Source organism: Macrobrachium rosenbergii, chromosome 9, assembly GCF_040412425.1.
Source record: "Macrobrachium rosenbergii isolate ZJJX-2024 chromosome 9, ASM4041242v1, whole genome shotgun sequence".
In the NCBI taxonomy this organism is placed as follows: domain Eukaryota; kingdom Metazoa; phylum Arthropoda; class Malacostraca; order Decapoda; family Palaemonidae; genus Macrobrachium; species Macrobrachium rosenbergii.
This window is the reverse complement of record NC_089749.1, coordinates 43,636,770-43,663,238: the sequence shown is the minus strand read 5'-3', so window position 1 is coordinate 43,663,238 and position 26,469 is coordinate 43,636,770. Positions and strand designations below refer to the sequence as shown.

Below are 26,469 nucleotides of genomic sequence, written 5' to 3'. Positions count from 1 at the left end.
CTACCTTCCTCCAAGGAAGCAGCCTCTGGGTCGGACCTTTCCCTTCAAGGCTGCTCTCAACAGACGGGCGAGCCTTGGGTGCTTTTAAACCTCATCCTTGAAGTTCTTGGGCCCTCTCCAGGCCCGCTTCCCTAGCCTGGCAGGATACCTGCCTTCCTCCGAGGAAGCAGCCTCTGGGTTGGACCCTTTCCTTCAAGGCTGCCCTTAAGAGACTGGCTAGTCTGGGGGCTTTTTTGCCTCACCCTTGTCCTTAGAGGAGGGCTTGCGTAGGCGGCTTTTTGACTCCATCCTGATGATTGCCTTCTTAATGTTTTCTTGTCCTTTTCTGAATTTCCATTTCCATTGTCTTGATACAGTTTTCTTCAGGAAGTTCTATTTTGTTTCTTCATCTTCTCCTTTTAAATGATCTGCGTTGATATCCAAGTCCCTTCACATACGCTTTGCTTTCTCTTACCCAGCTTTTCAAATATGACACTTGTTCTCTCTGAAGGCTTCCAGACGGTTTGAAGCATCTCGGAGATTGTCCTGGAGACTTTGTAGTTCGCCGCATGCGCGATTGGCATTTCTCTCGTCCTTGCAGGAGCGGGAGACTGAAGGATTCCAAAATGTCTTCAAGGAATATCCCGAAGGTTTTCGCTCATTTTAACATCGCGTTAACCATTACTTAGAGTTGATCATTCCTTAGATTCTACCTTGCTTCTCCAAAAAGTAATTCTGTGAATCCAACGTTTTTCAAGCAGCTTCTAACACCTCAGGTTCAGTACTTTTTTCTTTGTCAACATTCTTCAGCTTACCTCCATGCCGATGTCCTCTCTTATCTTTATTCTTTTTCTTTCTTATTTCGAGCAAAGAACTGGTCCACGTGGTAATTTTGGGCATCCAAAATCTCTTCTCAGTCTGCTAAGAAAACACCTCGAGTTCTCTATCTTTTATTTCGTATAAATTCTTCAGTGCCTCCGCGCCACTGTCTTCCTCTCTTCTTGGGTATTTCCTTCATTATTTCGGATGAAGAACTTGCGTCGATAAGTGACAATACAACTGTAGAGCTGCTGAATAAATCCATAATCGCAGAAAGCAGGAACCTCGACTCCATACTCCTCCGCGAAGTAGTCCATATTTTCATCAGTAAGCAATTGTAGAGTGAAAATTTATGCCATTCTCCTGATGTGCTTATCCCCTGGAAAATATCTTCTAGTCGATCTGCTTCGCCATCCAGTCCATTTTAACCATACTCTTTGCCTTCTTCTCTTACATGCTGTCTCTGAAGGCTTCAAGACGTCTTGGAGGAACCTGGAGATGGCCACTGGAGGCCTTGGGGTCATTGCACCTACTGAGTTATGGTGCTATACGCATGCGGGATTGGCACTTCTCTCGTCCTTTCAGGGTCTAAAGACGGAACGATTCTGAAACGTCTTCTGGGAAAACAAGAAGATATTACGGTACCAGGCGACAATAATTCTTCCTCGCAGCAGATGATATGAAATTTTCTTGAAAGCTTTATTGCCACGAAAATATCAATATTTAAAAAAAAGAAAGAAATACGACGATAATTTTTCGCTAAATTTATATTTCTTTCTTTTATTAAAATATTGATATTTTAGTAGTAATAAAGCCTACAAGAAAATTTAATTCCGGTGAGGACCAGATCCACATGGAAATTATTATTATAGATAGATATATATCCATATATATAAATATATATATATATATATAATATATATAAATATATATATATATATATATATATATATATATATATAATATATAAATATATATATATATATATATATATATATATATATATATATATATATATATATATATATATACACACATATACACATATATATATATATATATATATATATATATATATATATATATGTGTGTGTGTGTGTGTGTTGTAATAAATACAATGCTCTCTTAACTTCTCGAATTCTTCATGAAGAATTCGAGAAGTTAAGAGGGCATTTTGGCTATTACAATTACATATGTATCTGGTAAAAGTGGCCAGTAGATTGTACAAACACACACACACACACACACACACACACACACACACACACACACATATATATATATATATATATATATATATATATATATATATATATATATATATATATATATATATATATATATATATGTTTTTATGTGACTGATCGACAGCTGTCTAGGCATTTCAGGCGCAGTATCAGTCTGTTGTCTTGAGTCAGGTAATGAATATAAAATCAACGTTATGAAATCCCAAAGTGTTCCAGTGATTCCGTATCATGAATTTCCCTTATTTTTGTGTTTGAAGTTACTGTTGTCTGGTTACGTCGCATTTATTTTAACTGTTCAAGTTACTGAAAACATACATAGCGTGTACAAAAGTTCTTTCCGTGTAAGTCTGTGTGTAAAATCGACGGAACCAGTCAGCACTGGTCTTTTGTAAGTGTGATGGATGAAAGTTCCTTGGTACTAGAGCTCCTGGCCGGTGCGTAACGTCCCTAGGGTCTGGACTTACCCTCTCAACTCTCTTTTTATATTATCGTCCTTTTTTTATGGTGCGGGTGGGCTAGGTGTGTAGAGGTTTTCGTCTGTTATCAGTCATATGAATAAGGTGTCTCTATTTATTCCTTTTGTAGAAGCTTTTTACAGCTTATGCATACCTTGGCTGCGAGGAATAGGTTTCCTAAAAACAAACATGGAACAAGAACACCGATGCATAAATACAGTTCATAGTAAGTCTTAATTGTAGGGTATGTATGGGCGTGGCTTTCGGTTGACATGGTGTACAGTCAAATTCCTAAGTCTGCCGACTCTCACTCTCGTTGGCGAAACTGACGTTTCTGTGCGCTTCTGAAGAGGTGACCAGTGACTGTTCTTGGACCTCCCTAATTGGCTGTACGTTTGCGTACAATATACGAATGAGAAAATACGATGTGTAAAATATTCAGTCCAGTATTTATCATAAGGTTTACTGGAAAGTAAACAAAAACAATATGAATTCTTTATCCCATACTGAAACAGTGACGTCATTGATTGGTGACTAGTGGTGAATCCGCTCGTGTAACCCACTAGAAAAGCAAAGTAAAATTGAAAATACATGTTGTATTCACGGAATACTTTGTTGACAGCGCAGTTATCACGGATAAATTTTCAACTTCTTTTGCCAGAAAAGAAAGCAAAAAAAAAAAAAAAAAAAAAATTAAATATATAACTAAACAAATGAAAGAAGAAAAATGTTTGGTTGCTGCGAACAAAAAAAAAAAAAATAAATAAATGAATAAATAAATAAAAAGAAGACAGGGGACACGAGCCCAATCCTTTCGATAATATGAGTTCTTTCCCCGTGAATGGGCAACGGACCTAAAGAAATAATTGACAAGAGGGAAACTTACTATATTCATAAGGCTTCTTCTAATTAGAAGGACCGGCATGATAGGCTTACATCATATCATTTCAGTTGGTGTAGGAGGTGGGGTGGGGGAGAAGAGAGGCAGAGGGGTTTGAAGCTGCTATGATTACAGGAACGGTCTTTATTCGGCAGTTTATTTGGCATCGTCTGGTTGTATGTCTTAATGTAGTTATAATTCTAAATATAGTAAATATAAGTAATTATATATGTAAGAATCAGTTACGACACTTATTAACGACGATGGCAGTGCTGATGACACAAAAATATCCTAAAGATAAAAGTGGTGATAATAAATAGGATACAAATTTTATAAACCAGCAGTTGGAAAGCAAGAATGATTAGTGGTATTGATGACTAATCATGAAGACGATCAAGGCGACAGTATTAAAAAAGGGCAGTAAGAGAGATAAGAACTGTAAGTACAACACCAGTGGAACTTAAGATAAATTATAACTACCATTACGAACAAAGTAGAAATGAAAGCCTTTGAAAATAAATAACAATATGAAAAAGAAAGAGAGAAACAGGAGCTGAGGAAAGAGACGAGGCGTTATTCCGCGTGGCGTCCCATGCACTCCATCACTGGCAATATCCCTCGGAGATTTCCAATCTCTCTCGTTACACCATCTCTCCCCACCCCACCAAGTTTCCCATGACCCAACTCTCTAAAAATGGCCCTTGCTTTAGCTCTCCCACTCTCCTTCTCTTTACTCATTTCTGATTGACACTGCATTTTTGTATATACCCTATATATATATATATATATATATATATATATATATATATATATATATATATATATATATATATATATATATATATATATATATATATATATATATATATATATATATATATATATATATATATATATATATATATATATATATATTCTTCCCTTTTTGGAAACGCTTGTCACTACGAAGCCTGGAACCAAAATAAGAAAAAATTAAGTTTTTCAGATGCCAGGCCGAGTACTCGATCTTTGGTCTGGGGTATCCGACCGGTATAACGATAATTACCTGGCCAAGAAGAAAGGTATATATATATATATATATATATATATATATATATATATATATATATATATATATATATATATATATATATATATATATATATATATATATTCTTCTGTTTTTGGAAAAGTTTGTCACTACTAAGTTTGTCCTGGAACCAAGTTAAGAAAGACATTAAGCTTTTCAGATGCCTCGCCGCCGAGTATTCGATCTCGGGTCTGGGGTATCGGAACGAGGTAACGATAATTACCTGGCCAAGAAGAAAGTTATAACTGTATTTCCGTTCATACGTAGTTATACCTATCGAATTCAGATACGTTGACTAGAGCTGGAATAGACCACCTTCGCCATCATAATCTAGTATTTATTCGTATATTGCTTTTTTAAGCTGAAACATACATGTAGAATCAAGTGGTGACTTTTTAACAGCTACATTTATAGTATTTATTGCCCACAATGCCCTCTTAATTTCTCGGTAAAACTTTCGGCCGGGCATCTGAAAAACTCATGTCTTTTTTAATTTGGTTCCAGGATTCGTACTTACAAGCGTTCCCAAAAAGTGAAGAAATCCAAAAGTTAAGAAGGCATTATGGTTAAGAAATACTATACATGTATATATATGCAAATATATATATATATATATATATATATATATATATATATATATATATATATATATATATATATAGATATATATATATATAATTATATATATGTAAATATATATATTATATATATATATATATATATATATATATATATATATATATATATATATATATATATATAACATGTATATATGCATGTGTATACATATATAATGTATGTGTATATAAATACATATATACATACATACATACATATATATATATATATATATATATATATATATATATATATATATATATATATATATATATATATATATATATATATATATATATAATGTTAGTTAGTAGTTTTAGAGAATAAGGAGGAAATGTTCACTGCCACATACACACCTTTACTATAAAATCGATGAGATAAGAATTTCTTTTTTAGGTTACCTGTACATTCAATGTGTAGGGTTATGACATCATTTGCTAAATTATTATTCTTCTTGTGACTCTTGTTTGAATCTTTACCGCAGGTAACTTCGTAGTGTTCAAAGATATGGAGTAGAAACCGTTGCTAATATACCCTCGAACTTCACAGCACAGTAAAACCTTGATGATGGTGCGAGAGTTCCAAAGCATCGCCTTTGTTGCCCCCTCCCCCCACGTCGTAAAAAATAGCAAAATCTCATTCCTTGTCAGCAGAAATCACAGAGAAGGGAATAAGTGTTGGGAAATGAAAGGATATAGGTTATGAAAGAGGATAATGAGTAATTGGAAAATAAAATATAGAAGGCAGAAACATTGGTCAGACCCATTTGTTCTTTTCTTAGTTAATCGATTCAAGAGGTCATTGAAGAAGTCAAAAGCGACCGAAAAGCGTAACTGACAGAAAGATTGGGGCAGACCCAGTCGCACGGCATACATTCAGGTCACCGAGGACGATAGCCAATAATTAAAATGAAGGACTTAGGAAGCAACAAGAAATTATGTCAGATCGAAAAGTACCCTAATAGTTAATCCATTCTCCAGGCCATTGACGAAAACGAAAGTAACTGGAAAATGAGGAATATAAGAGTAGGAAAGATAACCCAGGATCGAATTGCACTTTCTTTGGACAAATTACCGTTGTATGATTTCGAGTGTGAGGGACACAGCAGATCCGGAAGACCTCTTCCTTCCTTCTCCTGCTCCTTCTCCTCCTCCTTCAGAGGGGTTAGTTCGCCGGCGGGGCACGTAAATGCTAATATCGGGGAACTCCTACAGAAGGGAAATCAATAGAAGCCCTAATATTCGGATCAAATTGAGGCTGCCGTAACGGAGAACAAAGGATGAAGCTAAGCTCTCTTGAAAGAGACTTAGCTCTCTCTCTCTCTCTCTCTCTCTCTCTCTCTCTCTCTCTCTCTCTCTCTCTCTCTCTCTCTCTCTCATTTTCATTTTATAAATTAAGTTTTTATAAATTAAGTTATATTGCCGGTCGATTGGAATTACATTATACATACATAGACACTCACTCACACATATAATTATATATATATGTGTGTGTAAGTGTTTGTATACACACATATATATAATGTGTGTGTGCGTATGTGTGTATATATTAGTAAAATCCATGGAAACCAGGTAATTAACAAGTGGTGATCTTGAAATGTGTATAAAGCCACAAAAGAAAAGCGAAAAACTTGACTAGGGGTTCTACTTTCCATCTAATTGACACCGTCAGACTCATTGCAATTCCTACGATGTCAGTTAGACGAGAGTACTAGCTCCAATCAAGGTTTTCATTTTTCCTTTTGTGGCCTTATAAATACGAATATTTATTTATTTATTTATTTATTTTTTATTTATTTATTTATGTAGTGTCTAAACCCAGTTTTAGGATGCGTGCATTACTCACGCGTCTAATTGCGCTGTGCCTCTTCTGACCTAAACATTGATTTATATACCTGGTAGTTAGTTGTCTGTTGAGGGTTGCGACCTGGTGAGTGAATGCATGGGCTTGGTAATTTTTCACAATAGACTTGCCGGTACAGAGACACTGGTACCTTGTGGAATTACCTCATCTAAGGAGAGGAGACTTTTTGTGAATATATATAAGGGCTCTTTTGCTTAAGAGAGAGAGAGAGAGAGAGAGAGAGGCTTTGATGTTTTTCTATATATATATATATATATATATATATATATGTATATATATATATTAATGTATATATATATATATATATATATATATATATATATATATATATATATATATATATATATATATATATATATATATATATATATATATATATATATATATATATATATATATATATATATATAGAATTTGCTGCTAATGTTATACCGTATCTGTTTATAAATGTAACTAAAATGTCCTCTAAATTTGTAGATTTCTTGACACTTTTCTGATACGCTTATCATAACAAAGCCTGACATACAAATCAAGAATCAATTGAAGAATTTCTAGATTTGGATGTTCATTCGGATCTTGGGTTTTGTACTGACAAGCTTATTCAGAAAGTGTCAAGAAAGTGTGATATTAGGATGGCTTTGTCGTTAATTACAATTATATATATATATATATATATATATATATATATATATATATATATATATATATATATATATATATATATATATAATCAGAAAGCTACAAACGTCCTTTAATATCCAATTCGCTCTACCTCGGAAATAATATATTTTCATAGATGTTACCGAAGGGGAATTTTTTAGTTGATAATAAGTACGCCGTCCCGTGGGTTCGACACGGGACGGCGTACTTATTATCAACTAAAAATTCCCTTCGGTAACATATATGAAAATATATTATTTCAGAGGTAGAGCGAATTGATATTAAAGGACGTTTGTAGCTTTCTGATTGTATATGAATTGATGTGATAAAAAGTCATATGTATATATGATAAATATCATATATATATATATATATATATATATATATATATATATATATATATATATATATATATATATATGTATATATATAATGTGTGTGCAAAAGCAAAAAAAAAAAACTATTAGTAACAAAGTACACACTTAAAAATAAATCAACAGTGACTGAAGCAAACATGTTCATAACCAACTAGTCAGCGGATTAGCAAGAGGCGAGAGGAGATAAGGCCTCTCGCGGGCAAAGAGGAATTCAGATGAGATTCATCTAATTGATACAGTGAAATAAATTCCCATGGAATCGAAATCGTTAGATGCAAGCTCATTTACATAAGAGAGAGAGAGAGAGAGAGAGAGAGAGAGAGAGAGAGAGAGAGAGAGAGCACTATCTTTGCCTAATTGATACCTAATTGTATTTTTACAGGCCCACACGTACTATATATATATATATATATATATATATATAGATTTTTACTAAGGTAACAGCTTCTGTTCATTTACATCTCATATATATATAAGAATTACCGTAGGATACCATCTGTTGGTATGGCAATAGCTCAGCCCGGAAAATACGTTATGATTATGAAAAGAGGACAGGTCATAAGAATATTTATATTGGTCATAGAAGTAGGGCCAGTGAAATCATCTAAAAGGTAACTAACTTGTTGATCCTGTGATGCAAAGAGTCAAGAATGTTTTGATGCAGACACCATGAGCTCGCACTGGGCAGAGTGCATAGGGCTGATGTAAGTAAGAAAAATAAGTAAAAAATGCGCCGAAGTTTTTTCGGCGCAATCAAGCATTCTGTGTGATCCGCGGCCCATGCAGCTTTCATCCACGGCCCAGTTGTGGCCTGTCATATAGCGTTGCCAGACGCACGATCACGGCTAACTTTAACCGTAAATAAAATGAAAAATACTGAGGCTACAGGGCTGCAATATGGTATAGTTGATGATTGGAGGGTGGATGATCAACAGACCAATTTGCAGCCCTCTAGCCTCAGTAGTTTTTAAGATCTGAGGGAGGACAGATAACGTCTGGACGGGCAGACGAAGCCGTCGCAATAGCTTTCTTGTACAGAAAACTAATAAGGAAAAATTTTGTTTTGATCCAGAAAGAAGCGTTAGACCCGCTTCTTAAAGGATGGAAAGTTGACTGGGAAAACGCGAGTAGAAAGAGAATTCCAAGGATAAGGGGAATATAGGAAGCGACCTGTGCAAGACGAGAATTGGAGATTTTGACGTTTTTCCATTAGGTTTTTTGAAAGTTTAGTAATTCGTGGAAAGTTTAGACAAAATATTGAACATATTTGTAACACTTTCCATAGAGCTTTCCAAATACCAGTCAAAACATCATGTAAGATTAGACAAGAATGAACATGTCCGGAATCTTGATCCAATTATTCTCGGTTTGGCAACGTCGGTGTATTGGTTCGTCAGGGTATTGTCAACGCTGGATTATTAGTAACGTGTTAGTATTGTCAACGCCGGATTATTAGCAGGCTGGCAGCGTCTGGGAGAGTGTTGCCAACGCCGGAGCATCTCAAGGAAAACAGACGCATAATTAAATTTGTTTTCTTATGATACTGCTCATTAATATTGTGAGGTGTTCATGCAAATAACTGATTATAAGGCTCAATTATCAAGATTTAATAATCTGAAGTTTTTTTCTAGGGCTGAATTTCTCTCTTTCTCTCGCACTCTCATGTCTATCCTCAAAATGCAATAATGAATACAAATTTTCGTGATATGAACTTATATGAACAGGTCTTTGTTATAATCATTATCATATATTGCCTACTTACAGTCATCATTGTAATGCCACTCTGTGAAGTTGGAATGTTATCACTCATTATTTTCATTCTTCCCCGTACTTGGAGACTGAGTAACTTCGACATTTCAGGAATAGGGCTCGAACTTTCAAACTCAATTGAACCATGATGAGGGACTTGAAGTTCCAAAGACACCACATCACTACTGTGACTCCAAATATAAATAAATAGATGAATATCATAAAGGACACTCCGTTCCAACAAAACCCGTTGAACATATTGCTTTATTATCTGTTTGTCTGGTAGCTCAAGATGTGGTCTATTACTGTTATTTTTATGCAAGTAGTAAATCAGTCCATTCTACCGAAACATGAGATTTCTACGAATAGTTTTTCCCAAACTTGATAAAAAAAATGAGGGATTATTACGTTTTCTCTTGTTATTTTTCGCATATCACCATTTTTCTATGTGGAAGCGTGCTCGCTATATAAAACGATGACCTTTTAGTTCATGCCAGAGAAAATAATGTGTGCACATCATAAATAATGAACACAGCAATTATAAATTCTTCAAATTCAGCGTTATCTTCTTATTCGTGAAGCTGTATCCGCATCCCTTAAGTAGCTTCCTCCCACAAGGATAATGCCCAGGCATTATCGGATGATTATCTACGGGTTATCGGAAAATATAATGAGTCCAGACCGGAACGTCCCAATCAATAGATCGCTGTCGTGTTCCCCCTTGTCGAGATTTGATGTCCAAAATCACGGGGACATTAAGTGACGTATCGAGGTTATATGCCTCTCATCTTCTCCCAATGTCCTAACTCAGTGATGCCTTGTTGGTTTGATTCTAGAGTTATCCGAGGCCTACGTGGCACTGACGTCCGCTCTAGCTTGCCCACACCCGTCGCGACAATGGCTGAGCAACATCGTTAAACTTTGGCTCTATGTAAGAAACGTAAATTGAGCTCATTTCAAGTAGTGTACTAGAGAAAGTCTTTTTTATATTTTATAAATCTGTTAAAACTACTTTAGCTACGGTGAAGAAACACAGGTAAATGTATAGCTCCCTTTGGTGATGCCTGAAAAAGAACACTGAGGCCATATGGAACCCACAGTGGCCCACCGGCCCTTCACCAGATGTCCAAATATTATCAGCTGCTAATCCAAAAGAGTTTTCAGTTAGGCCAAAGTGATACTTCCTAACCATTTTCGTAGATTAATATTGCAAGTAAATTTTTGCTATTAAATCAACTGCCCAGTAACATAAAAACTGAATTAAGGTTGTGATCCTTACAAAGGTGTCTCTCAAAATATTTCCCAATTATTATTACTAGCGAGCCTTGTATTACCTCGCAACCCGGGGAGGAGGGCGACCTTGTGCCACAAACGGGTGACTAACAATACCAACTGTCATCTGAGTACTTATTTTAGCATCTTCTAGGTTCGATCCACATAATCCAGTAGTCAGTAATTTGTTGATTTAATTTTGCAGTTTTGCATCGTAGCTTATCCGGTACGGGTAGAGAAATTAAAAACGCTCTGAGGAACTTGTGTAGCTGACGCTCACAAAATGCGGAAGAGAACATAATCTACTTAACTCCCAATTTTCTGGCATGATGATGGATGGTACTGGATAACGAGCTTTTGTGACGGGACCTTGAGACATCAGGCTTCAAAGTAATGCCCGTGTTCGATTTGACTTCTTTCAGTTATCTGTATTTATTATTTCGTTTTGGAGTATCTCCTGTGGACCCACGAAACCTAGTTAAATACTGGGTAACACAAGTTAAGTATAATTTATTTATACGTAATGATAGAAGTCATTTATCTGTGTTTTCATCTGCCACTCTAAGTAACTGTGTTGGGGACTTAATCACATAACTTAATTGATTACCTTAACTTTAGCTGAAGCTTGATTCATTTAAACGTGATATTGGGAGGGAAAGGTCGAAAATCGCGCTTTCCCAGTGATTCGTAGCGGCCATAATAAAGACGAGAAAATCGATAGATACTCCAGGGGACGTCTCCAAGGAAGGAAATTTGACTCTTCATGATGAATATCGTCACTGATGAAGAGGTCTCGGCCTTTTAATCGGGGTACTGATGTGCGATTGGCATTAATAAGATTCTAATTTAAAAAATGAAAGCGAAGGAGGCTTTCACAAGAAATTAATTACTTTGATAATTTTGTACATGTGTGGAACGCAATTGCGCGCAGACAAATTTATATATATATACATATAAAATTTACTTTCCTCGTGGCTATATAGTGTGTTTATATTTTATATAACGTTGTTTCTCCCTTGATTGAAGACTGTATGGTTAATGTTGCTTTTCCTTTGCAACATTCACTTTAGGGTGTGAGGTCCCTTCCTACACGACCTGGGGTAGAAGAGACTCTTCAGCCTTGGCAAGCAACTTTTCTAGGAGGACACTCTGAAATCAAATCAGCGGGTGGAAGGGACCCTTTAACCTTGGTAGGCAACCCTTTTAAGAGAGGGTTACTTTGAATACAAACCTTGTCCTGCAACCTTGAACTGCCCTATAGCCATTGTATGTGTCCTCCCATGGTCTTGGGTTTGAGTTCCCTTAATTGAGGGTACAATCAGGCATTTTTCTCTTTTTTGTTCAGTTTTCTGCTTTCTCGAAAAGTCTGTAGACAGGCTGATGAGAAAGCACAAGTTACTCTTCTTTCTCAGCTTTTTATAATTTTGTCAGTCCATCCTGACCCTCCTCCCCGAGTTGTTGTGGAAAACCTGGCGGGTTTCTTATTTGCCTTTTAAGTTGTCCCAGATCCACCTTGTCGACCAGTTGCTTTCGGCACTTTTTTTTTTTAATGACAGATGGTTGGTTTTATTTAACCTTTTAATGAAATTATTGTAAATAACGTAAATACTGTTGTTGTTGATTTTGTTGGTTGTTGTTCTGTTGATTTTTACTATGTTGTTGTTATGAAACTATTAGATTTTCTCCTCATTTTATGTTGTTAATTTTAATTATTTGAGAAGACATTGAGCTTAACCCTGGGCTTGTTACTCATTACCGTAAGAAAAATTGCAGAGCACTTAACTCTGATGTTCGAGGCTTAAGGTCAGGTTGTCTTGATCTCCAGAGTTGTACCTGTAACTACGATTTGATGTTTTTATCCGAGACGCATGTAAGTAGCAATAAGTAAGTAGTAATAATTTTTCATCTCTGACTTTATTCATCATCGTAACATCCCACATGCGCAAGATATGGCCGTATACATTAGATCTCAACGACCTGTTTATCGCCAGAAGAACTTGGAGTGCAGTTGCCATGTTCTGTGTTTTAAGATTTTCAGTAAGTTCTACAATACTTATGTATTTTCAGTTTACCGCAGTACCAAATATTGACGATTGTATCTATGACTGTCTCTTGGAGAGGATTTGTATAGCTTAGTCAGGGTTCTAAAGCTTCATTTGTTTGTGGCGACTGCAATGCAAAGCACAGCGAGTGGCTTAATTGAAATTACCCAGATCAACATGGCCGGTCTGCTCTTCGGTTTTGTGTATCCACTGATTTTGTCCAGCTAATTGAGGAACCCACGCATATTTCTGGTAATAGATTACACCTTGTATTCACTGATGATGTTCCAGCTATCGTCAAGTCGAATGTCTGTGAGTATATAGGTAATTTCAACCATTTTGCCATTCAGATGGACATGTCTGTCAATCACTATATTCCTAATTCCACCCTTGGAAGAATGGTCTGGCTGAATTAGCCAGTTGGGATCGCATTATTGAAGCTTGTCAGGCGCTTAATATTTCGGATGCTGTAACAGATCCAGATCCCCAGAAGACGTTAAATGAAATGGTGATGGCTATTTTAGTAAGGTATGTCCCTAGATAGATCATTGGGATTAGGAAAAATGACCAGCCATGGTTTGATGTTGATGATACATGTAGACGCGCTTACCATGACAAACAGACCAAATTCAACACATGGGGACGAAATTGTTCACATGAAAATTACACCATTTTTGTTAAGTCTCACCGTGCTGCAAATAGAATTTACCTTATAGCTGAGAGAAATTACAATAATTCTTTAAAGAGGAAGCTTGGAGGATTTACTTAGCATCATCTGTGGTAGATCAAATTGGCAACTTTTATCTTATTCCATTCCGTCACTACTAATAAATGATTGTAGATTGATATTGTCCCTAAGGAAAAGGCTGAACTGCTTCATCGAGTTATGACGTGGACCGTTGGCAGAGGGTGTCTTGTTTGTCAATTTTTCATACGTTGTATTTTAACAGAGATCTTTCACATTCACAATTTATCCCTGATCCTTTTTCCTGCCGAGAGCGACCAGATTTGCTGAACAGCAGCACCAATATGCAGCAAATGTGCCTCTCTGTCGAACTTCTCAGTTCCAGAGGCCCTTTATTCCTTTATTGTTGGGCCGTGGAACAGTCTTCCTGAGGACATTGTGCAATTATAGCCTCTAAAGTTCAAGCGAAGATGCAGTGCATTGCTACCCTAATGCAATTCTCCTTATATTATTTTATAATTTATTTACATTTTTATCTATTTGTTTATTTATGTGTTAATGGATTTTTTCTTTTCTAATAACTCATCTCTTCTTTCTATATTTGGAGGCTTGAATTTCAAGTCAGTGACCCTTGTGGGCTTGTTACATATGAATAGTTTTCATCCTCTGAATAATATATATATATATATATATATAATATATATATATATATATATATATATATATAATATATATATATATATATATATATATATATATATATATATATACACACACATATATATATATATATATATATATGTATATATGTGTGTGTGTGTGTGTGTATTTATTTATATGTGTGTGTACGTATGTATGTTTGTGTGCTCGTTTGCTTTTTCCTCAGAAATCCAGTGTGGACATCTTGCCAAAGACGCAGTGACGGCAGCTACTATGAAGGCGTGTCGAGCGAGGATAGCATGGGACCGGGTCATGAAAATGACCCCAAGGGAGAATGTGTTTTTTATGTCATAAATAATTACGTGCTTTGATGCCTATCTTAATGATGTTGGCTGCATGCCATCGGAGAATAGGGGTCCTGATGTCCTAGTTGTCAAGAATTACCCCATAATGCACATTTTCCTTTTCTAAATCGACGGATGCGGACAACTCAATTAAATCTTCCACGCAGCATATGAATTACCCCACTGAGTAGGACCGTGATTGGGAAATTGAAGAGTAGAAACGTTTGACATTAACGTCAAACAATTTTGAAAACAAGTGAACTAGAAATGTAAAAGATAATTAAACCAAATGTTATTGCTGAGGAAATGTAGAAGCATAAAACTAGAGCTTTCATCTGATATTTAATGATCTACAGATAAGCCATCATTTGGCAGTGAGAAATGTAAATGGGAATTAAACCAAGCAACTAGTCTGATCAGCGTAAAAAACTAAAAAACCCAGCATTGTCCCTGAGCAGGTGAACGACAAACATCCAAAACGCTACACTGAACAACCAAAAACAACCAAATCAGACAAACAGACAAAATCTGGAACGTAAGTCGGGTAAGCAAAACGATATGAGCGACAAAAAAACCAGTCTCAGAGAACAACTAAAAAAAAATAAATCTGGCAAGTACACTGAACCCTAAAGGCAAATGAATCAGGTAAACAAAAAAAATAATGATAAACAAACTAGACATCCTTAGTAAAAAAAAACAAATAAATCAGGCAAATAAAGTGAACTTTAAAAGCTAAGTGAACCAGGCAGGGAAATTAAACGGCAAAAATAAAGCAAAGATTCGAAGTGAAAAATAAAAATCAAATAAATCAGGCAAACAAACTGAACCTTAAAGTCAAATAAATCAGTAAACAAAAATAAAAAGAGAGAAAAGGGAAGAAAGCTAGCCAATAGACGAGGCAGACAGGCAGTTCGTCAATGTTCGTCTTTTCTCCGGACTTCTGCCAATAGAGCAGGCAAACATGCGGTTCTTATTTTCCTGTTTTTTTTTATAGCGTTACACGCAAGCGCTCTTTAGCTCATGCATGCATGCAACTGAAGAAAAAAAAGAAAGCACTCGTTTAGGGGTACTGCACTCAGTCGCTGTTATATTTTCATGTGGATGGCAATGGGTAACATGCGGGAGAAAATTAGCGGGATCGAGGATGGTGGGTTGATGAGAAAAATCGAAGGTAAATTAATAGGAAAAATATGAAGAAAACTAAGATAAACTTCACTACGATCGTATTAGCCGTCTAGAGAGAGAGAGAGAGAGAGAGAGAGAGAGAGAGAGAGAGAGAGAGAGAGAGAGAGGATTTAAAAAATATCTCTTCATCTCTTTTTTACTCATGTCCCCCACTTTTACAACCCTCGTAAAAGGTGTTTTATTTTTTCACTTTTGCGAAGTAAATAAATTCAGTTTATTAAAACGGAGACAAAACAAATTGTTTGTCACGCAAACACCTCATTGACATACATAGCAAGGGAATTGGATGTTGAAACTTTATTCTTGATGTTTTTGCTGCCATCCTTTTTACAGCGATTATACGTTTATTCCTTACAACTTGTCCGTTACACTTCATATTTTGTCTTTCAAACTTTGTGTTTCATAGTTACTTTTGCATTTATGTATCATTATATAATATATATATATATATATATATATATATATATATATATATTAATATATATATATATATATATATATATATATATATATATATATATATATATATATATATATATATATATATTTATACATACATACATACATACACAGGGTGTCCATAAAGTTTCTTTACAACTTGAAAAATATATTACAAAAGCCATTGATGACATATTTTAATCAGATTTGTTTTGTGTACTTTGCAGTTATCAAAGTTTTTAATCACTTTAGATTTGTGTATTTCAGGTACCCTGTTGATAAAAGAGGTATTGTTAATTGAACCCCTAAAAAATGGCTACTCCTCAAGAAAAGGCACAATGTGTGTCATGGTTTATTGAAACAAAATCAGATACACAGACTCAGCGAACTACAGGACTAAGTATGGACGAGATCTTCTGTCATGTCCGTCAATTCATGCATGGCGCAAGGAATTTATAGGGACAGGGACAGTGTTAATAAAGGGAGGAGTGGACGACCAAAAACATCTGATGAAAACATTGATCATGTAAGACAAGCCTTTGATTGTTCTCCTACAAAGTCCATCCCTACTGCTGCCAGACACTTACAACTACCACATTCAGCAGTGCACAAAGTCCTACACAAGAACTTGCGACTGTACGCTTACAAAGTGCATCTCATACAGGCACTCGTGCCAAATGATAAACAAAGACGAAGAGAGTTTGCAGTTAACATGCTGGAACGAATTTCTGAGAATGAAATGTTCCTCAGCCGAGTATGTTTTAGTGATGAAGCAACCTTTCATGTTTCAGGGAAACTGAACACACGTAATGTGAGAATATAGGATTCAGTACATCATGTGACTAGGGAACTTCACAGAGAAAGTCTAAAGTGATTGTGTGGTGTGGAATCACGTGCAATCGAATCATTGGTCCATAATTTTTCTTCAAGACATCAATTACTGCAGATGTTTACCTTGACCTTTTGACTGAATATATGGCACCACAACTAGATGACCTTCAACCAACCATCATTTTCCAGCAAGCTGGTGCACCACCACATTGGGGACTGCATGTTTGTGGGTTCCTAAATCAAACATTTCCAGATCGGTGGATTGGAAGGAATGGCTCAGTTCCTTGGCCACCTCGTTCACCAGATATAACTCCCCTGGACTTGTTTGTATAGGGTTATATTAAAGATATTGTGTATCAAACAAAGATACAGGACATCACTGATCTCAAGCAAAAGATCACTGATGCCAATGCCACCATTGATGAGGCTATGGTACAGCGAACAGGGCAAGAAATTGAGTACCTTCTTGATGTGCTTCACGCAATTGACGGTGCCCATATAGAGGTGTATTAAATAGGGCACAAAAACTTCAATATCTACTCCCCAGTTTGTAATAATTTCCACATATTTGTCTGTTCATTTGCTTTTGTAATATATTTTTTAAATTGTAAAGAGACTTTATGGACACTCTGTACTGTATATCTTCTTCTCAGCTTAGTCCCGTTTCTATATGGGGTCACCGTTTTGGATGAGCCGCTTCCATCTACCTGTGTGGTGCGCTTTTGCTTTGTCAAGTCCATTTTATCTCAATTTCTCCTTCATACAGTCTCTTCATCTCTTTCTTGATCTTCTTCATCTTGTCCTACCCTGCACGTCCATCTCTATAGCATGCCTTCTAATATGGTCTTCCTCACTTTTCATTAGGTGTCTGAATCATCTCAGTCTCCACTCTTGAACTTTCTTTGATATTTCAACCACCTATGTTGACCCTCTGATATACTCTTTCTAATCCTATCCTCCCTCGTTATGCCAGAAATCCATCTTAACATTCTTATCTCTGCTATATCCATTTTCTTCTCTCCTGTCTTTGTCATACTTGCCGTTTCTGTACTATATAGTGTAGCTGGTCTTACCACTCCCTTATGGAACTTTCCCTTCGGTCTTACTGGTACTCTTTTGCCACAAAGGACTCCAGAGGCAGCCTTCCAATTGTTCCAACTTACTTGTATCCTATGTTTTACTTCTTCATCCTTCTGATCATCTTAGTCATCCGTACGTACTTCTCTGGGACCATCTTCTCCCTCAGACTCCTCCTAATTTCCTTTTCAAGGTCTGTGAACATCATGTGTAAGTCCCTCTGTTTCTCTCTGAATTTCTCCATTAGCTCTCTCAGACAGAACATATCATCTGTTTCTAATATCTTCAAGACGTGGGACATCAGTTTTATACCTTTATAATTACCACATTCTTGAACATCTCCCTTGCCTTTGAAAATTGGTATCAGTATACTTTCCCTCCACTCCTCTGGTATCCTCTCTTGATCTAAAGTATTTCACTTCAGAATATAAAGGATTTCCACTCCTTCATCTCCTAATGCCTTTCATACTTCAACGGGGATCAAGTCCAGTCCTGTTGCCTTCCTATTCTTCACCTTCTTTAAGGCTTTTAGCACCTCTTGCTTAGGAAAACCTATCAGCATTCCCATGTTCACTCGTCCATCCTCTCTTATTAGTCTTTCATTTTCTTTATTCAGCAGTTGTTCAAAATACTCTTTCCATCTTTTCAAAATGTCTTCTTCCTTTGTAAGTACAGTACCATTTTGATCTTTAATTTACTTGATAGGTGTGATATCTTTGGTGCTTTTGTTTCTGGTCTTTGATAGTTTCAGTATCTTCTTCAGTCCTTCCCTTGTTCCCAGTTCTCTATATGCATCATCATGCCCTTGCCTCAGTTGGAGCTTACCACCTTCTTTACCTCTTTGTTCTTCTCTCTAAGCCTGTCCTTGTCTTTGTTCTTCTCTTCTTTCTCACTGCCTGTCCTTGTCCTCCCTTCTCAATGCCTTCCTTTAAACTTTTTACTCTTCCTAATCATTATGTATCCACCATTCCAGAACATTTTTAATCATTTGTACCAATGCTTGGTTTTCTTTTCTTATTCCTTTTCATTTGTTTTTTCCTTATTCCTTTTGTTTTGGTTTTCCTTTCTCTTTTTAGCTTCAAATCCATACATAAAAGTCTGCGCTGGGGCCTACATGGTCACCTGGGGTAACTTTGCAGTTTTTGACTTCCAATAGCCTTTGCCTTCTGTTAAGAAAGTAATCTGTCAAAGAGCATCTACCACCACTCCTATAGGTAATTAGGTGTTCCCTTTTCTTTTTGAAAAATGTATTTACTATTGCCATGTCAGATGCCATGGCAAAGTCCACTATACGCTCTCCTTCAAGGTCTCTCTCACTTATCCCATGATTCCATACATACAGCCAATTGTGTCATTTTTTGTCTGTCATTTTTGACATTTTATTTTTCATCGCTTCTCACCCCTCCTTCCTGTCAGGGCTGAACTTAGATTTAAAGGCATTGGGAGTGTCACTATTCAACTCAGCGCCACAAAAACTATGGTGTAGACACTAATGTCTGTCATTTTCAGTTATTTTTACATTTCACCCCCTTCCCGCCCCTACCCCTTTGTCATATGTATGTATACCGAAATGAGGTATGATAAACCCGTAAAGTTTATTTAGTTATTAAGTTAATGTGCAGAACCAGCCCCGTTTCAGGGAAGCCCTTCCCACCCTCACCCCCTCTGGTACCCTTTGGTGCCCTTTGGTGGTAGTGATGCCTTACCCCCACAGTATCCTTTTCCAGAGAGTATATCATATGTATACCAAGTTTGGTCGAAATTGCTCAGTGCGTTTCAAAGTTATGCCGGATCATACACACACACACACACATACATACATCCATTTTTATATATGTAGATGAGCGGGAACATTCACAGAAAAATGGTCGGTGGTTAAAACACAGACTCATAATAGTTTATGAGGACATTCAAGATTTAAGGCCGAGGCCAGTAAGTCAGTATGTGATTCATGTTAGCTATGTACATAAGAAGGATGAACAAAATATGTGCAAGGGATGATTATAAGGGAAAGAAAATGAGGCTGTTTGAAGTGCACATGCAGATTTAGCCAAATTATTGTGGACATGTGCGAAAGGTTAGATAAGGTAGATAAGGAAATAGCAAGTGAAAAAATTAGGAAAATGAGAAAAATGTTGTAATGGGGAAGTAAACAGGGAGAAAGATTAAATAGATCTAACAAGATGTAACTTGATAAATTTTCTTAGAAAAGAATGAAGTCAAGTGAAGGGTTATTGAATTACTAGAGAGAAGGTAGATATATAATGCAAGTGAATGTAAGCGTGGATGCAGTTTGCATGGGAAAATGAACACCAGGAAATTTATAACAATGAATGTTAGTATGGTTGATGGAAAACCTTAAAGTGGTTGAGTCTGAAGTAATATGGTGATTGTAGGCTGGATATAAAAATAGGTAAGCGAAGCAAGCGAAGGAGCAGGATCTCTGTGTATGACGAGATTTTTCAGCTAAGTCTGCTTTGTAGAAGTGAGAAAAATAAAGTGGAAACCATTTAGATGAAATGTTAATGAGCGTAAGTCCAGTTAAAGGGTTAAAGAGAGAAATTTAACTGCAGTGAAGATGTGTTGGAAAGGTTAGTACAGGTTGAAATGAGATATTTTCGTCCCATGCCCGGAATAGAGGTTACCAGCTTGGTGAAAAGGTTGAATGATACTGCTAAGTCATTCATTGAGGTTTATGAAACAGCTGACTTTGTGGAAGCTTGACTCGATTCAGTTGGTAAAGAATGGATGTGGCAGAGGGTCTCGAGCCACCCTCTGTGAACAGAATTGACCTTGCGGTCCACTGGTCATGATATTTGCAACACCAGCGAGAGGGGCAAGGTTGCATTAAAAAGTTGGGTGTTTTAGGTACACGCAGTAGAATCTTTTGCACATCTATTTATGAGTTGCAGTCAGGATGGAGGAGTATATATATATATATATATATATATATATATATATATATATATATATATATATATATATATATATATATATATATATATATATATATATATATATATATATATATATATATATCAGTATTATATGTATATATATACAGTATATGTATGTATATATATATATATATATATATATATATATATATATATATATATATATATATATTTATATATATGCACAAATGTATATACATACAGTATGTGTGTGTGTATGTCTGTGTGTGTTTGTGTGCGCGCTTCTCTACCGTGTGTTGAACCCACAAAGTGTATAATTCATTCCCATGTTTAACAGTTGTATATATGCATATACATAAACAGTGGGAATTTTGTTCCTGCAAAGATATATCCCGGTGAGATATGCAAACGTGATTCCGTACCCCCGGGACTCAAAGGGTTGAACGGATATTTGCACACAAAACGCGAATAAGGATTATCGTGCATGCAGGCACACTGAAGAGACTCGAAATGACTTTGTGAAGTGCTCACATCGTCCTGCGAGGTCGACCTCGACGCTTCCAGAGTCCAAGTATGAGACACATGACATGTGTGTCCTTTTTCCTTTCTGTCACTTGGGTCTGTCACTCACTTATTTACGCGACGGTGCTTTTAGGAGCGGCTTCGTGTCCAGAGAGTTTTCATCGCTTGCAGCTGGGTATGAAGGCAGAGTGAAAGAGAGAGAGAGACAGACACGCTGTCTATTATCTCTTTTATCTTACGATTACGCTTGTTGTCAGAGGCGGAGACGGCGCTATTTTATTTATAGTAATTCGATCTACGAGCCCGTGAGAGAGACTGCGTGATGCAAGTGAAAGAGTTGATAGTACTTGGCAGTCCTCCCAAGAACCCCCAACCCTCCCGGAATCTCACGGACGCTCACCTCTCTTTCCAGTGAGGATTCGCATTTATGCCACGTAAACATTTTGGATGTTTTCTGCGTGTTGCAGCAAAATAGAAGCTTCACGTCTCTGGTAAACAGATGAGAGAGCGAGGAAGGGCGAAAAGGTCTTTGATTCAAAATGAAGTCACTAAAGAGGGCCGACCTTCAACCTTTCAAGCTTTCCGCTCTTCACGACGACAATATTTTGTCCTTGTAGACAGGGTTGGCAAGCCTGATATCAGGCGCACGGCTTTCATGAGGCAATTTTCAATTTTATTGCTATTTGCGTGCTTTGTAAGCTGACGTAAACACTCAAATTACCAGCGGCGGAGTAATAATGTTCGATTTTTTTTCAATTATAGTGTGATATTTTTATACCGTATAAGAAATAACCTTTTTTTTTTATTTACTTCGTAAACAAGCTCAATGGGAGATAATCGGAAAATATACTCTGTAAAACTAGCAGTTACGGTGTTGGGAAATGCACTTGTAAAGGAATATCAGTAAAATGACACGAAATACGGTTAACCGAAAAATACTGGACAGTGCTAATAAACATCATGCTGAGATTTTGTGCGTCGTAGAGAAAATGTGCTCTGTAGTTGAAATTAGTACTACGAGTGACTAAACCCACCGAAGATACACGAAAGTTCTCATATACTTTCGGGTAGTTTGACACACATAAAAAAAATAAGCTAGGATGAGTTCGGAACCAAACAAGAATACCTTGTAGATCAATTAAAAAAAAAAATTAACTTACAAAATAAAATTTCATGGGCCCCTCGTCTCATATGTGGCAAAGAAGAAAGAGAGAGAAGAAATAAATATTTGAAGTCCTTTTTACTCTACCTCCGTCCATATTCTCTTTCTCCCATCTTCCTTTCCGCCATCTCCTAACAATTGAATCCTAGTGCAGCTGTCAGGTTTTCCTCCTGTTACACCTTTCATACCTCTTTACTGTCAATTTCCGTTTCAACACTGAAGGACCTCATAGGTCCCAGCGCTTGGCGTTTGGTCTAAATCGTATATTCTGTTCTATTCTAAATATGTAAAGCTAAGCCATCAGACAAATGAATATTTACCTAAAACAGGAGCAATTTAGTTTGAAAAACTTATTCGTCACATTCACCCGATCTGTGTCAATAGAACGGCCTCACATTGAGCTTTTAACCTCTCGAGTCTTGTTGGCAGTTGGAAGTCAGGTGTTCTGCTGATGACCAGTGCATTCATATGTGCGGACACACTTACGCACTCACGCATATTCCTATATGTTTGTGTTTGTTTCTTTGTGTCCATTGTATACGCTACGCGCACGCTTCCCTATCCATACATTTTATATATTTGTTATATATAAACTGTATATATATATATATATATATATATATATGTATGTTTGTGCAATGATTATATATATATATATATATATATATATATATATATATATATATATATATATATATGTATATATATATATATATATATATATATATATATATATATATATATATATATATATATATATATATATATATATATATATATATATATATATATATATATATATATATATACACATATACATATATATATGTGTCTGTGTGTGTATAGGAATTACAGATAGCAAACAGTAAGGAAAGATAACACAACAAGAATAAAATGGGAATTAATAGATCATTCCTGCTCTTAAGAATCGTTGACAACAGTAATGTGATTTCTTTATAGTAAGAATTTTAAACAAATGAAATTTCTGTTTTCTAAAATAGAAGTGAATCAGTAATAAAACGCTGGTTATTTTGAAATTATTTATTTTTATCGCTTTCTGTTACTTCTTTTTTTAATTATTTCAAGTGTTGTGGTTTTTTTTTATTGCTTTATTAGTTCTTTCGATTATTTTTTTCACATTGGATTTGGTCGTTATATGTGATGGAAAGGGATCTATTGTCATTTTCTTCCCTTTTTTATATTCTAAAACTTATTTCTCACATTTGTTCTCACTTTGGCCTTACTTTTCCCTGTCGGGTTCCCGTCCTATGATTGTTAATAATATTGTTTTTAGTGATTTTTGTATTCATATTGACGAAACTGTAATTTTCTCCTTTTTTATTCTTCCAGTTCGCCTCTCTTCATGTGTTATCACTTCTGTTCTTTTTAATACCATGACTATTTATAATTTCGCTATTAGTGTTATTTATTGAATTTATCTTCCACTTCTCTCCTTTAGTGTTCTGTTCTCAGTGTAGTTATTTTAATTATTAACGCAACAGATAATTTTACTAATATTACTTTTTTACTTTCTCATCTAATGACTTCTTGTCTCCTCTTTGGCAGGTGATCAGTGTCAGACGCAGAAGACGGATCTGCCGAAGGAGTGAGGAGGAGAATGTCGAGTCCTTCGCATTCTGACGGCCACTCCATTGCCAGAAGCGACCGGCCATGCATCCTAACCTCCTTCCACTCGCTGTTCGTCTTCCTCCTCCTCCTCCTCCTACTCGTACAAGTATTTCCCGGGTGCAATTCTCCTTCCTTCGTCGAAGGTCTGTCTGCGAGTCATGTTGACAGTCCTGACCGAGGAAGAAACGTTTCCATATCGCCTCTTGAGTCAATTTTAGGAGGCTGGTCTCAAACGGTCCTCCTGAGGAGGCAGTCGCCGACGAGAGAGCCACCGGCTTTCGACGCCAGCGCCAGAACCCGAGAGGCTACTCCTGCTGGACTCAAGGGGTCCGCAAGGAGAAGGAAAAGAAGAGAGCCCCCTCCACTTGAAATTGAAATATAACACAAACGAAAAGGGACGTTTAGAGTATTCAGAAGAGGTTTCTGTAATAGCCATCGAGGAGCCCTTTCGGCTGGAGGGGACGTTGACATTACCACTTGAAAGAAAACAAGCCGAGGCAGTTCCGTTACCAGAATTCCTGAAGCCAGCTTCCACTTCAGCTGGAAACAGACTAATGGAAAAGCCGAAGAGCTCATCGACGGACGTGACGAGACACAACGGAAAGACCGACCCTTGGAAAGAAGGTCGAAATGAAAGGCATTATGGGATTAAGTACTCCGCTAGTTACGGCCGTGTTGCCACCTCCGGTCGTCGGTCGGTAGAGGGGCCGGACCGACGACGACTCTTCTTGTACAAGAGGAGGAAGAAGAAGAGAGAAATCAGAGAAGTCTCTCTTGGAAAACCCGCGCTAAATGATGGGTTAAGGAAAAGAGAGTACAAGAGAGAAAGAGAACTTTATATCCATGGAAATGGGGATGAATATCATTACGCCGTTAGTAACGGTTTTGATAACCTCTGGAGGTCGCTGGCACATCCAAAGGAACCCATTTCCTCAAGAGAGGGACGGTTACCACTGATGAATTTTGAGAAGGAAGATGGGAGACTAGGCCTCTCTGTCGATGAATTACAACGCCGAAAGTCTCGTAGATCTAATGAAGTTTTGAGAGGCTTAATGGGGCCTGCTGGAACGATTAAACATGTACACCGGTTTCGAGTGCCAGGGAAGTGGCACCTGGCATTCAGACATAACCAGAGCCGTAAGTGTTCGGTATCGATCTTCAAGGAGAGGAGGGGCATAAGGAGTAGGTGGAGGAGTAGCTCGATGCCCGAGGTAAGATTGATCATGCATGGCCAGGAACGTCCTGATTCAAACGCTTTGCAACACCTGACGGGAGACTCAGTAACTGGCCCCTCTTCGTCCTCCTCCCTCCCACTTCCTTCGTCGCCTCAGTTTGCTTTACCATCTTCGCGCTCGTTAGTAAAACCTTCATCATCATCATCATCATCATCATCATCATCATCATTACCATTATCGTCCATATCCTCGTCGCCAAACCTTACAGCAGTATTTCCATTATCTTGGCTGCCACCCCTACCATCATTATCGCCTGCATCACCACACCTAACCCCACCACCATCGCCACCTTTTTCAGATTTTGATAAAGACCTGTCAGCAACCATTGACAAACAGCCATCATTTCTAGTGAGAGACAGGGAAAGGGCTGCGACAGGGGCGGTTTTAGTCGCTTCTTTCGATCCCTCTCCCGCACGCTTCCGTGACAGACAACTGTCGACCACTGCCGAATCTGCCCGACAAGGGGAGACACATCGAAATAGAATCAAGGATGGAGTTTTGACGTCGCGACAGGAAGCGAAGAGAACGTCAACATCGTCGGAAAATCAGTCGGGAACCATGTTTTCGAAAGGGACCTTTCTTCCAGATGCAAAAAAGAGGAGTTCTTTAAGTTCGAATGACTGTTCGAACTGTACACTTAACAATCGCGGTAAAACACAAACTCTGACTGGAAATTCGCTTTCTTTAAGCCCCCTTGACGTGCGAGATGTCAAGAAATTTAAAAGTATTGAGGGAAACGAATCTAAAAGCGTA

The 26,469-nt window shown here is 36.9% G+C and overlaps 1 long non-coding RNA gene across 1 annotated transcript in view; it reads left to right on the top strand.

Annotated features, from left to right (window-relative positions):
• Positions 1-25,229, top strand: part of LOC136841744 (uncharacterized) — a 123,130-nt gene extending 97,901 nt beyond the window's left edge. The window contains exon 2 of the long non-coding RNA XR_010854075.1: positions 24,419-25,229. This is a non-coding gene — a long non-coding RNA (uncharacterized lncRNA). The remainder of the gene's footprint in view (positions 1-24,418) is intronic.
• Positions 25,230-26,469: the final 1,240 nt, after the last annotated feature.